The sequence below is a fragment of the Triticum dicoccoides genome, chromosome 4A (genome assembly GCF_002162155.2).
Source record: "Triticum dicoccoides isolate Atlit2015 ecotype Zavitan chromosome 4A, WEW_v2.0, whole genome shotgun sequence".
Classification (NCBI taxonomy): domain Eukaryota; kingdom Viridiplantae; phylum Streptophyta; class Magnoliopsida; order Poales; family Poaceae; genus Triticum; species Triticum dicoccoides.
In genome coordinates, this window is record NC_041386.1 from 275,428,644 (window position 1) to 275,443,306 (window position 14,663).

Genomic DNA, 14,663 nt, shown 5'->3' on the forward strand with positions numbered 1-14,663 from the left:
GGATCTGGCCCGCGGGAGGCGGCGGCTCGGGCCGGGCGGCCCTGCCTGGGCCCGGGCGGGCCGGCGAGTTGGGCGCGGGCGCTGGACACTCCCGGGGCGACAGGTGGCGGCGGTGGGACGAAGCGGACGCGTCCGGCCGGACAGAAAAATGTCCGCCGGCGCGTGGAGACGAAGGGGACTAGGGTTTCGGGGGGAGGAGAAGGGGAATTTCGGAGGGGGTTCTTTATATAGGCATAGGAGAGGAGAGTCCAAATGAGGTATGGTTTTCGGCCACGCGATCGTGATCGAACGCTCTAGATGATGGGGAGGGTTTTGGTGGGTTTGTGGCCAAAATGGAGGGGTGTTGGGCTGCAACACACACGAGGCCTTCTCGGTCCCTCGGTTAACGGTTGGAGCATCAAACGAAGTCCAAATGGTACGAAACTTGATAGGCGGTCTACCGGTAGTAAACCAAGGCCGCTTGGCAAGTCTCGGTCCAATCCGGAAATGTTTAATCCCCACACACGAAAGAAAGGTAGAAATGACCACCGGAGGAGAACGGAGCGCCGGAATGCAAAACGGACAACGGGGAAAATGCTCGGATGCATGAGATGAACACGTATGCAAATGCAATGCACATGATGACATGATATGAGATGCATGACAACGACAACAACACACGAAGACAAAAACCCGAACCCGAGAAAATAAAATAACTTAACGCCGGAAACGGCGAGAGTTGGAGTACATATTGGGTAAATCATATCCGGGGTGTTACATCATCGGTCTCAACAAACACACCGCAAAAAGAAGATTACATCGAATAGTTCTCCACAAGAGAGGGGGAGAACATTGTATTGAGATCCAAAAAAAGAGAAGAAGCCATCTAGCTAGTAACTATGGACCCGTAGGTCTGAGGTAAACTACTCACACTTCATTGGAGGGGCTATGGTGTTGATGTAGAAGCCCTCCATGATCAATGCCCCCTCCGGCGGAGCTCCGGAACAGGCCCCAAGATGGGATCTCGTGGATACAGAAAGTTACGGCAGTGGAATTGGGGTTTTGGCTCCGTATCTGATCGTTTTGGGGTATGTAGGTATATATAGGAGGAAGGAGTACGTCGGTGGCGCAACAGGGGGCCCACAGGGTGGAGGGCGCGCCTGGGGGTAGGCCCGCCCCCTACCTCATGGCCTCCTCTTCTGTGTCTTGATGTAGGGTCCAACTCTCCTTGGTCTTGTTTGTTGAGAAAATCACGTTCCCGAAGGTTTTATTCCGTTTGGACTCCGTTTGGTATTCCTGTTCTGCGAAACCCCAAAACAGGCAAAAAAAACAACAATTCTGGGCTGGGCCTCCGGTTAATAGGTTAGTCCCAAAAATAATATAAAAGTGGATAATAAAGCCCAATAATGTCCAAAACAGTAGATAATATAGCATGGAGCAATCAAAAATTATAGATACATTGGAGACGTATCAAGCATCCCCAAGCTTAATTCCTGCTCGTCCTCGAGTAGGTAAATGATAAAAACAGAATTTTTGACGCGGAGTGCTACCTGGCATAATTTTAATGTAATTCTTCTTAATTGTGGTATGAATATTCAGATCCGAAAGATTCAAGATAAAAGTTTAATATTGACATAAAAATAATAATACTTCAAGCATACTAACAAAGCAATCATGTCTTCTCAAAATAACATGGCTAAAGAAAGTTATCCCTACAAAATCATATAGTCTGGCTATGCTCCATCTTCACCACACAAAATATTTAAATCATGCGCAACCCCAATGACAAGCCAAGCAATTGTTTCATACTTTTGGTGTTCTCAAACTTTTTCAATCTTCACGCAATACATGAGCGTGAGCCATGGACATAGCACTATAGGTGGAATAGAATGGTGGTTGTGGAGAAGACAAAAAGGGAGAAGATAGTCTCACATCAACTAGGCGTATCAATGGGCTATGGAGATGCCCATCAATAGATATCAATGTGAGTGAGTAGGTATTGCCATGCAACGGATGCACTAGAGCTATAAGTATATGAAAGCTCAACAAAAGAAACTAAGTGAGTGCGCATCCAACTTGCTTGCTCATGAAGACCTAGGGCATTTTGAGGAAGCCCATCACTGGAATATACAAGACAAGTTCTATAATGAAAAATTCCCACTAGTATATGAAGGTGATAACATAGTAGACTCTCTATCATGAATATCATGGTGCTACTTTGAAGCACAAGTGTGGTAAAAGGATAGTAACATTGTCCCTTCTCTCTTTTTCTCTCATTTTTTTCTTTTTTAGTTGGGCCTTTTCTTCTTTTTTTATGGCCTCTTTTCTTCCTTTTTTTATTTTTTGTCCGGAGTCTCATCCCGACTTGTGGGGGAATCATAGTCTCCATCATCCTTTCCTCACTGCGAAAATGCTCTAATAATGATGATCATCACACTTTTATTTTTCTTACAACTCAACAATTACAACTTGATACTTAGAACAAAATATGACTCTATATGAATTCCTCCGGCGGTGTATCGAGATATGCAATGAATCAAGAGTGACACGTATCAGAGAATTATGAATGGTAGCTTTGCCACAAATACGATGTCAACTACATGATCATGTTAAGAAATATGACAATGATGAAGTGTGTCATAATAAATGGAACGGTGGAAAGTTGCATGGTAATATATCTCGGAATGGCTATGGAAATGCCATAATAGGTAGGAATGGTGGCTGCTTTGAGGAAGGTATATGGTGGGTGTATGATACCGGCGAAAGGTGCGCGGTATTAGAGAGGCTAGCAAAGGTGGAAGGGTGAGAAAAGTGTGTATAATCCATGGACTCAACATTAGTCATAAAGAACTCATATACTTACTGCAAAAATCTACAAGTTATCAAAGCAAAGTATTGCGTGCATGCTCCTAGGGGGATAGATTGGTAGGAAAAGACCATCGCTCGTCCCCGACCGCCACTCATAAGGAATACAATCAAAAAATAAATCATGCTCCGACTTCATCACACAACGGTTCACCATACGTGCATGCTATGGGAATCACAAAATTTAACACAAGTATTTCTCAAATTCGCAACTACTCAACTAGCACAACTTTAATATCACCATCTTCATATCTCAAAACAATTATAAAGCATCAAACTTCTCATAGTATTCAACACACTCATAAGGAAGTTCTTTTACTATTCTTGAATACCAAGCATATTGGAATTATTTAAGCAAATTACCATGCTATTTAAGACTCTCAAAATGATATAAGTGAATCATGAGAGATCAATAGTTGCTATAAAACAAATCCACCACCGTGCTCTAAAAAGATATAAGTAAAGTACTAGAGCAAAACTATATAACTCAAATGATATAAGTGAAGCACATAGAGTATTCTAACAAATTCCAAATCATGTATGGCTCTCTCAAAAGGTTTGAACAGCAAGGATGATTGTGGTAAACTAAAAAGCGAAGACTCAAATCATACAAGACGCTCCAAGCAAAACACATATCATGTGGTGAATCAAAATATAGCTCCAAGTAAAGTTACCGATAGAAGAAGACGAAAGAGGGGATGCCTTCCGGGGCATCCCCAAGCTTTGGCTTTTAGGTGTCCTTAGATTATCTTGGGGGTACCATGGGAATCCCCAAGCTTAAGCTCTTGCCACTCCTTGTTCCATAATCCATCAAATCTTTACCCAAAACTTGAAAACTTCACAACACAAAACTTAAAGTAGGAAATCTCGTGAGCTCCGTTAGCGAAAGAAAACAAAAGACCACTTCAAGGTACTGTAATGAGCTCATTATTTATTTATATTGGTGTTATGCATACTGTATTCCAACTTCTCTATGGTTTATTAACTATTTTACTGGCCATAGATTCATCAAAATAAGCAAACAACACACGAAAAACAGAATCTGTCAAAAACAGAACAGTCTGTAGTAATCTGTAACTAGCGCAATATCTGGAACCCCAAAAATTCTAAAATAAATTGCTGGACGTGAGGAATTTATCTATTAATCATCTTAAAAAAGAATTAACTAAATGTAACTTTCCAAATATAAATGGCAGCAGTTCTCGTGAGCGCTAAAGTTTCTGTTTTTTACAGCAAGTGTAACAAGACTTTCCCCAAGTCTTCCCAATGGTTCTACTTGGCACAAACACTAATTAAACACAAAAAACACAAAAATACACAACCAAAACAGAGTATGGATAAATTATTTATTACTAAACAGGAGCAAAAAGCAAGGAATAAAAATAAAGTTGGGTTGCCTCCCAACAAGCGCTATCGTTTAACGCCCCTAGCTAGGCATAATAAGCAAGGATAGATCTAGGTATTGCCATCTTTGGTAGGTAATTATTCAATGAGGCATCTACCATCTTTAGGAATTTCTTTCTTTTTATTGATTATCAAACTTTTAGGCACAAGATCGAAAAATTCATTTGTAACAAATGGTTCCTTAATGATAGCAAAAAGATTGGGATGAATACTTATAGATTTGAGATCCGCAGTTTCCTTACAAGAGGATCCACCCTTATTTTTAGGAACATACATAAGCTTGGCAATTTTAGCGGGAGGACTTGGAGTATTCTTTACGGAAGAAAAAGCGGTTCCCAAGTTGGTAATAATATCCTCAAGTTTATCGATCCTAGTGGAATCATGATTTAATTTCTCATTAACTATGGGTTCCTTCTCTTTAATATTTTTCAAAGTGACTCCTACTTTAGATCCATATTGAGAGATTCGGTTGTGGATCTTTTTATCCAAATTTGCAATTAACTCTATGGTAGCAACTTTATTTTCAATAATTTCAAGCCTTTGCATTACATGCTCCAAAGTTAATACGGTTGCGTTAACCAAAAGAGGGGGTGAGCCAAACAAATCTATCATAGAATTATAAGAATCAAAAGTATGGCTACCCAAGAAGTTCCCTCCGGTAATAGTATCAAGGATATATCTGTGCCAGGGAGTTATGCCTACATAAAAATTGCGAAGAAGAACGGAAGTAGATTGCTTCCTGGTAGATCTATTTTGAGCATTGCAAATTCTATACCAAGCATCTTTTACATTTTCTCCCTCCCTTTGCTTAAAATTTAGAATTTCACTCTCGAGAGACAACGGAGAAGATAAGGGACTAGCCATAACGACAAGCAAACGAACTAACACACAAGAAAACAAAAAGCAAGCGGGCAAAAAGAGGCAAATAGAGAAAGAGAGGGAGGATAGAGAGAGAGGGCGAATAAAACGGCAAGGGTGAAGTGGGGGAGAGGAAAATGAGAGGCAAATGGCAAATAATGTAATGCAGGAGATAAGGCTATGTGACGGGTACTTGGTATATTGACTTTTGCGTAGACCTCCCTGGCAACGGCGCCAAAAATCCTTCTTGCTACCTCTTGAGCACTGCGTTGGTTTTCCCCGAAGAGGAAGGGATGATGCAGCAAAGTAGCGTAAGTATTTCCCTCAGTTTTTGAGAACCAAGGTATCAATCCAATAGGAGGCTACGCGCGAGTCCCTCGTACCTGCACAAAACAAATAAATCCTCGCAACCAACGCGGATAGGGGTTGTCAATCCCTACACGGCCACTTACGAGAGTGAGATCTGATAGATATGATAAGATAATATTTTTGGTATTTTTATGATAAAGATGCAAAGTAAAATAAAGGCAAAGTAAAAAAGCAAAGGAAATAACTAAGTAATAGGATATTAATATGATGAAGATAGACCCGGGGCCATAGGTTTCACTAGTGGCTTCTCTCGAGAGCATAAGTATTCTACGGTGGGTGAACAAATTACTGTTGAGCAATTGACAGAATTGAGCATAGTTATGAGAATATCTAGGTATGATCATGTATATAGGCATCACGTCCGAGACAAGTAGACCGACTCTTGCCTGCATCTACTACTATTACTCCACTCATCGACTGCTATCCGGCATGCATCTAGAGTATTAAGTTAAAAACAGAGTAACGCCTTAAGCAAGATGACATGATGTAGAGGGATAAACTCGTGCAATATGATGAAAACCCCATCTTGTTATCCTCAATGGCAACAATACAATACGTGCCTTGCTACCCCTGCTGTCACTGGGAAAGGACACCGCAAGATTGAACTCAAAGCTAAGCACTTCTCCCATTGCAAGAAAGATCAATCTAGTAGGCCAAACCAAACTGATAATTCGAAGAGACTTGCAAAGATAACCAATCATACATAAAAGAATTCGGAGAAGATTCAAATATTGTTCATAGATAGACTTGATCATAAACCCACAATTCATCGATCTCAACAAACACACCACAAAAAGAAGATTACATCGAATAGTTCTCCCCAAGAGAGGGGGAGAACATTGTATTGAGATCCAAAAAGAGAGAAGAAGCCATCTAGCTACTAACTATGGACCCGTAGGTCTGAGGTAAACTACTCACACTTCATCGGAGGGGCTATGGGTGTTGATGTAGAGGCCCTCCATGATCGATGCACCCTCCGACGGAGCTCTGGAATGGGCCCCAAGATGGGATCTCGTGGATACAGAAAGTTACGGCAGTGGAATTAGGGTTTTGGCTCCGTATCTGGTCGTTTGGGGGTACGTAGGTATATATAGGAGGAAGGAGTACGTCGGTGGAGCAACAGGGGGCCACGAGGGTGGAGGGCGCTCCTGGGGGGTAGGCGCGCCCCCTACCTCATGGCCTCCTCTTTTGTGTCTTGACGTAGGGTCCAAGTCTCCTCGGTCTTGTTCGTTGAGAAAATCACGTTCCCGAAGGTTTCATTCCGTTTGCACTCCATTTGGTATTCCTTTTCTTTGAAAGCCTAACACAGGCAAAAACAGCAATTCTGGGCTGGGCCTCCGGTTAATAGGTTAGTCCCAAAAATAATATAAAAGTGGATAATAAAGCCCAATAGTGTCCAAAACAGTACATAATATAGCATGGAGCAATCAAAAATTATAGATACGTTGGAGACGTATCAGAGAGGGTCAAGAAGACCACTGCCAGAGTCATTGGGAGATCCTCTATAATGAGGGATCTAACTGAGGAAGATGCAGATGAAGAGGATGTTGCACCAGCAGCCAAGTCCCAAAAGCTTATGGGGGACGCTATTAAGTCAGGGGCTACTACTTCAAAGCCCCAAACTGCCCCCAAAGCTGCTGCTCAAGCTCAAAAGACTTCTAAACCCAAGAGAAGCACAAGCAACATTCTAGCTAAAGAGAAGAACAAGGCCCAGTGCCTGAAGTTGAAGAAGAAGATACTGAAGTCCAAGTACTAAGAAAGCTTAAACCAAAAATTCTATATCATAATGACAGTCATCCATTGGCAGAGGATATGAACATCAGGAAGGATGCAGGTCTGAGACTGTGGAGAAAGTCTAATCCCTATGCTGTGAGGAGAAAGACTGCTCTGGACTATAGGTTCCACACCAAAGAACAACAAAATTTCTATGAGACCATTCTGGACAAGAAGCCAATAGTCTGTGATATGAAAGGGGTTGATTGAGAATTCATTGATGAGAATGAAGACTATTTTCCCGATGTACATGAGAGCTTCAGATCATGTGGTGTTGATAAGTTTATGGTTCAAGAGTTGACCAAGTGGAATGATGAACTCATCATGCAATTCTACTCCACTGCTCATTTCTATCCAGGTGGTAGGACTGTATGGCTGTCTGAGGGTACAAGGTACCAGTGAACTGTTGATGAGTGGGCCAAGTTGATAAATGCCCCTGAAGAGCATGAGGATGATTTGGATGTGTATGCCAAGAAGAATAAAGAACACAACTCTATGGCCAACATGTACAAAGAGATCCCAGACAAAGCTTTGGAAACACACAAGCTTGGATTTGTACATTACTTGTTGCCTCGTCTAGCAACAATCAACACAATGTTGAGTCATAAATTGTTGCCCAAATCTGGAGATCACAAGATGATCAAAGGCCATTCAATCAACTTGCTGCAGATATTTGATGTGGCTCAAAAATTCAAGGTCATGAGTCTGATTGTTGGGACAATAAAGAGGACAGTTGTTGATCAAAAAGATCATGTGGGTATGCTCCACACATTCAGGTGTTCATCAACTTCAAGATGGGCACAGGCACTTATTTTTTGGACAAGGAGCACTTAACCTTGAGACCAGAATTTGAGGATAACACAATTGTGATGAATGAGGATGATCCTACATCAGTGCAGGCACAAGGGAAGAGAGGAAAAGCAAAGGCTGAGAAGGCTGCAAAAATGCCAAGTGTTGAGGAGGCATCTCAAGTGTTTCTGATGTCAAAACAAGATCAACTTGCATATCTAATTGAAGCAACTTTGAGGATTGAGAAGGGCTTGTCCATCCTGAACAAGAATCAGCAGTGCTTGGAGAGGATCATAGAGACCAAATTTTATGATCTTGATCTTAAAGTAACTGAGATGTAGTTAGCTATTGAGCAGCTCCAGGAGGAAGCAGAGGAGAGGAAAGGGCAGGTTACTACAGATGCTTTTCAGAGAGTGCCCAAAGGTCAGAGATCTACTGCAGTGCCAGTGCCTGACACTAGAGCAACTACTTCAGCACCAGCAGCAACAGCTTCAGTGCCACCTCCAGTTGCCACTCCACCAGCTCCAACAACATCTACTGATGCCTTCATCCTTGGAGTCCTCTCTACACCACCTCCCGAAGATGAAGCCCAGAGAGACGCATAGCACTATGCATTTTCAAACTTTTTGATAACTTGTTGCCAAAGGGGGAGAAATGTATAGATCATAGGCTTCTAGAGAGAGAGTGTTGTGTTTTTCTTCTTTGTCTTTCTTGCTATTTGGTTGATACTTTTGTGTGTGCTTGTTTGGTACTCTTTATGTCTATGTGTGAGATACTTGTACGATCATGTGTTTGATCATATTCAACTTTAATGCTTGCTTGGAAGATATTATCTTTGCTATCTCATATATGATCATTCACTTTGCTTGGTGATGAGTGCATGTTTTAATTCCTATCATTTTGAGCACTCCACCAAGATGTATGTGACATGGAAGAGTAACCCATGATCATAATCGGTTGTGCATTTGCATTCAAACGCAAATTTCAAATAATGCACAAATTTAGGGGGGAGCTCTTACTTATCACATACTTCTCAAAGTGGTGATGTATTTCAGTCTTGTTATCAATTATCGAAGCTTTGATCTACATGTTGTCATCAATTACCAAAAAGGGGGAGATTGAAAGTGCAACTAGCCCTAGGTGGTTTTGGTAATTACTAACAACATATAGCTCATTGACCTAATGCTATTTCAAGATGATTATTTGAGAAAGTTCAATGATTGGCATGGCATGGAATAGGAATGTGGACCCCTCAAAATGCTAAGGACACATATTGGCTCAAGCTCAAGACTCTACATTTTATTTTAGTGATCAAAGATCACATTGAGTCAATAGGAAAAGCCAATACTATTAAAAGGGGATGAGGTGTTGCTTAATGGTTTTCTTGCTCGAAATGCTTAGTGATATGCTCCAAAAGCCCTCGACCACTTTTGCATATCCACATATGTCCCAAACCAAAAGTCAAAATTGGCCCTACCGATTTGATCTATCCGGCCCCACCGAGTTCACTTGACATAGCCACTGCGAGAAACCCTAGTCACTTCGGTCTCAACGATAGGGATCTCGGTCTCACCGAGATGGGATTGCAAACTCTCTATTTCCCTTTGTAACTTTTCGATCCAACCGAGATGAGTGATCGGTCCCACCAAGTTCACAATGCAAACTCTTTGTTTCCGTTTCGTAACATTTTGGTCCAACCGAAATGAGCGAATCGGTCTCACCGAGTTTTCCTGACCAACTCTCTGGTTAGCTTATTACCAAAATCTATCCCACCGAGTTTGTGTAATCGGTCTCACCGAGATTACGTTATGCCCTAACCATAATAAAATCGGTCCCACCGAGTTGACATGTCGGTCGCCCTAAAATCCTAATGTTCACATCTTGAACTAAATCAGTTTAACCGAGTTTCATGATTTAGTCCCACCAAGTTTGATCATTTGTGTGTAATGGTTAGATTTTGTGTGGAGGTTATATATATACCCCTCCACCCTTCCTTCATTAGCAAGGAGAGCCATCAGAATGTGCCTACACTTCCAGCATTCATTTTCTAAGAGAGAACTACCTACTCATGTGTTGAGATCAAGATATTCCATTCCAACAATATGAATCTTGATCTCTAGCCTTCCCCAAGTTGCTTTCCACTCAAATCATATTTCTACGAAATTCAAATCCATGACAGAGAGTTGAGTGTTGGGGAGACAATCATTTGAAGCACAAGAGCAAGGAGTTCATCATCAACACAACATCTATTACCTTTTGGAGAGTGGTGTCTCCTAGATTGGTTAGGTGTCACTTGGGAGCCTCCGTCAAGATTGTGGAGTTTAACAAAGGAGTTTGTACGGGCAAGGAGTTCGCCTATTTCATGAAGATCTACCCTAGTGAGGCATGTCCTTCATGAAGGTTGCTTATTCGTGCACCCTTCGTGGGTGGAGCCCTCCATGGACTCGTGCAGCCGTTACCCGTCATGGGTTGAAGTCTCCATCAATGCGGATGTACGATAGCACCACATATCGGAACCATGCCAAAAATCTCCGTGTCTATATTACATTTGCTCCCTCTAAACTCCTCCGTTTACCTTCATGTGCAAAGTTTCACATTCCGCTGCTATACTCTTAGACTTGCATGTGTAGTTTGATTGCTTGACTTGTGCTAAGTTGCTAAAATCTGCCAAGACTTAAAATTGGGAAAATGGTAGATTTTTATTTGGTCAAGTGGCCTAATCACCCCCTCTAGACATACTTTCGATCCTACAGACACCTACATATTGAGGATAATTTAAAATGCCACATGCGGTAAGGCCCAAAACACTCATGACCTACATACACATACAATTATAATAAAATATAGGCTAAAAGGCTGAGTCGGCGGCCTTCCGACGACGGCCTTCTCGGACACAATGATCAGCATAGCACCCTTGAGACCATTCATTCCAAGTGTCCCGACCCGCCTCCGCCTATGGAGCTGCTGGCGCTGGCAGGCTCTTCGGGCTGCTAAGCCTCTTCCAGAAGAGCTTGATAGCATGCAATCGCGTGCATGATATCTCTGCGGAACCTCCCCATTTCCATGTCTCTGGCCTGGTAGCAAATTCGGTCCATCACCTGCATCCTCAAGATATCACGTTGGCGATGTTCTACTTTGGCGGGCCGTCAACTCCACCAAGGATGCGCTCGAGCTTGGCCACCACATCGTCGGGATTGAGGTTGACACGGCCCTCACGGGTAATGATGAAGCCACAGGCTGCCTGTGTCTTGACTGAATGGCAAAGGTCCTCTGCCCATTCATTGTGGGGCATCAGGCCCTCGATGCGCACTAGTGACGGCGACTCTATGGGTGGGTCGTCGATCATGCCGCCGAGCAGCTCTGGATCTTTTGCACGAGGGATGGAAAACTGCTCATCACACCTCCTATGCAATATGTCGATTGTGCGCCCAAGGACTGCCACACCGATATCGCTACTGATGGGCCATGGTGCCTGCACCAGACGATGAAGCTCTTGCTCCCCGACCTGCTCTGGCTCGTTCTCCTGATCGAAGATGTAACGCATGTAGGGGTCGATGTCAAAGCTTTGGTCGTTGCCTAGCATGCTTGGAATAACTAATGGTAGATGGGTGAGGACTAGATCTGTGCAGAGTGTCGCGACGGTGCGCTGCCGCCAGGGTTATAGGCAGCAAGCCATTAGCTGGTGGCGAGAAAGCAATGAGGGAAGAGGCATGGATTTTACAATTCACCCATGTGGAGCGTGAGAAGCATTTGCTGGAGCGCGGGAAGACTAAGTAGAGCACACACACAACCCGAACACCGTATGCAGTGCCACGTGTTATTTATCACACACGTGTTAACATAAGGAAATGTATGTGTAACTTACTAATCATTGCACATGAGTACTCGTAGACGCATCGTGTGCGATACTCCTAGCCACTGCAAGGAACTAATTTGCATTTTTCAAAGTTTTTTGTATCAACAGAATCGCGCACGAACTAACTATAGTAACCGTTTGTGTTATAATTTCTCATTGCAAAGAATTCATCCGAGTGGGCTGTTTGCTGCGTATCACACACATCCTGTTTACATGTATCGTTTGTGTTCTTTTGGCTCATGCAAATGCTGCATATCACACACATCTTGTTAAGTTGAACCGTTTCTGTTCTCTTCCCTAATCGAAAATAGTTCGTCCGAGTGAACCGTATGCCGTATATCACACACACCTTGAACTGGCTGACTGTATGCCGTATATCGCACACACATTGATCTGGCTAACTGTATGCCGTATATCACACACACAGTTCATCAGAGTGAACTGTATGCCATATATCGCACACACATTGATATGGCTGCCCGTTTCTCTTATTCTGCCTCACCGCAAGCAGTTCTTCTGGATCAACCCGTATGCCCTGCATCACACACGTAACTAAAATCTGAACCGTGTTTGATGTCTCCTCATCGCAAACATTTTTCATCTTTTTTGATGGTTTTTTACATCCCCATTTGCGATTAATGCATCGCACATAGTTTCGTCAAAGGGTCTCTGATCATAGTGTCGCGTTAGCACCTGCAGTAGCGTTATGCCATTCAACCTAAATTTTCCGGAGCAGTAGCGAACTAGCATGGCTCAGTGGAAGCACTAGGAGACATTTCCCCTTAAGGAAGGCTACAAATAATAAACAACTAGGTGTCGGATCCCACACATACCAAGCATTTCAATAACATACACACAATATGCTCGATATGTGTAAATACAACATGGCATCACAACAAAACTCTATGACTCAAAGTATTTATTCAATAGGCTTTGAGGAGCCTGATATTACAAACATGGGTCGCATGACCCAACATTCAAGTCATACAAGCAACAAGCACAGGCGGAAGCATAAATATGTCTGAGTATAGACATCTGAAAAGAAAGAAGGCTAGAAAGCCTGCCTATCTTTAGGACCCTCCAAAGGACCCAGACCTCTGTCTGGGATTCCCAGGCTAACTGTTGAAGACCATGTGGATTTTAAGCAAACGTGAGTACAAATGTAAATTAAGAAAACGTGAGTACAAATGTACCCAACAAGACTTACATTAGAACTAACTACATATGCATCAGTATCAAAAAAGAGGGCTGGATTTTAACTGCAGCAAGCTAGCTTGAACTCGGTGGCTATCCTAAACTACGAGTATTTTCTTTGAGGTGGTGCACACAAGTCCACATATTCACCATATCAATACACCACTATGGATCTGCTCCCGTCTCCCTACGAGAAGGCCATCCATAGCACTCACGTGTATCTTGCGCATTTTAGAGTGTCCACTTCCAATGATCTGTGAACAATGTAAGCATTCCAAGTAGTCCATATCTAGGGATGCGGGTATTCAAGTAGATCATATTACCCTGCAGGGGTGTACTTCTTCGCACATGCTCTCACTAGTTATTGTTGTTTACATGACATGTACTCGACAACCTTCAACCGGAAGGCTGCCGAGGGTCTCGGCCACGACCTGACTAACCACACAAGTCTCTAGTCTAGGTTTATCGCCTATTCGAGTTCCATCCGCAAGGAAATCCGGTCGGGGTTTCACTACATCCCCGAATGAGGTGTGCAGGGTCCCCAAGCCCACCAAATGGGCAGCACTAGGTACACCGTGCCATGGTGCCTAGTCTGTCCCAAGCCCACCTGTATCGGGTGCCACTTGGTAGACTACTAACACAACCTACAAACACTAGAAACTAGTTGCAACTCCTGGACAGAGATCGAGGTGATTAATAAGTCAGGAGGGGCACTTAAGCATTCCAATGTGTGTTAGTAACTGTCTTGGATCACAAACACGGAACTCAGTTCCAGAGGATGGTTTTAGTGAGACAACCCACCATGTACTCCTACATGGCCTCTCATTGCTACCTTTACCAAATCGTGTTCACACACCTAGCTCTCAGCAGTAAGACATGTTCACCACCATTCCAATTCATCCCAAATGAATCAGACTTGACACAACTCTAAGCATAGAAGGCATAAACAAACAAGCATGAATGAGTAGTGACATCATGGTTCAAACAACTCCTACTGATGCTAGTGGGTTTTTACTAATTACTGTGGCAAAGACAGGTCATGCAGAGGAATGTGTTCAACTACCGCAACATGTAACAGTTGAATCGTTGTTGTCCTCATGCAGTATAAGAGAGTCAAAGTGAGAGAGTGGGATCGTATCAGAGTGATCAAGGGGGGGTTGCTTGCCTGGCACTTCTGAAGATAGCATTGTGTCTTCATGAGTGATATTGATCTCAACGTCGAAAAACATCTACCGAGGGGGAACAAACACTGGCAACAGAGAATGAATACAATCAATGCAATGCAACAATATGATGCATGATCATGACATGGCAATATGTTGTTGATTGAGCTAATGCAACTAGCAACCAGATTAAATGAAGTAGATTTGAACACAAGATTCAAATTCAAACTCCATATATGACATTTCAAATGCCAGTTATTCAAGTTCTCATATATAGTGGCTGTAAGTTGTTCAAACATGCATTGAAATGACATAAACAGATTCTTGAGATTTTTCCAATAATTTTTCATATATAAATTATTTCATTTGGAGTTATAGTTGAATTTCTATGATTTTTAGAAGTTTTAAGTATT